This window comes from Myotis davidii, unplaced genomic scaffold, assembly GCF_000327345.1.
Source record: "Myotis davidii unplaced genomic scaffold, ASM32734v1 scaffold726, whole genome shotgun sequence".
Lineage (NCBI taxonomy): Eukaryota > Metazoa > Chordata > Mammalia > Chiroptera > Vespertilionidae > Myotis > Myotis davidii.
This window is the reverse complement of record NW_006297808.1, coordinates 979115-979488: the sequence shown is the minus strand read 5'-3', so window position 1 is coordinate 979488 and position 374 is coordinate 979115.

Here is a 374-nt window from a genome sequence, read left to right as displayed (position 1 = left end):
ATGGGGTCGGGTCTACCGCGGGGCCGGGCAGTAGCATCTCCCCTCCCGGCCTCGCGTCCACGTCGCGTCTGCAGTGACGCCCCTGGCGCCCCCAGTGACGTACGCGCGGCGCGGTGCACGCTGGGATATTTAAGTCTTCTCCGCGGCGCGGAGCCGCGATGTCTCCGGCGGCTGCGGCGCCTGGAGGAGGCGATCGCTCGTTCGGAACGCGCGGCGCCAGCGAATCCTGTTCACCGCGCCCCCGGCCAAGTCGGCAGCCAACGGAAACCTCCTAGAGCCGCGGACCCTGCTCGAAGGACCCGACCCCGCCGAACTGCTCCTGATGGGCAGTTACCAGGGCAAGCCCGGCCCCCCGCAGCCTGCCCCGGTCCCCG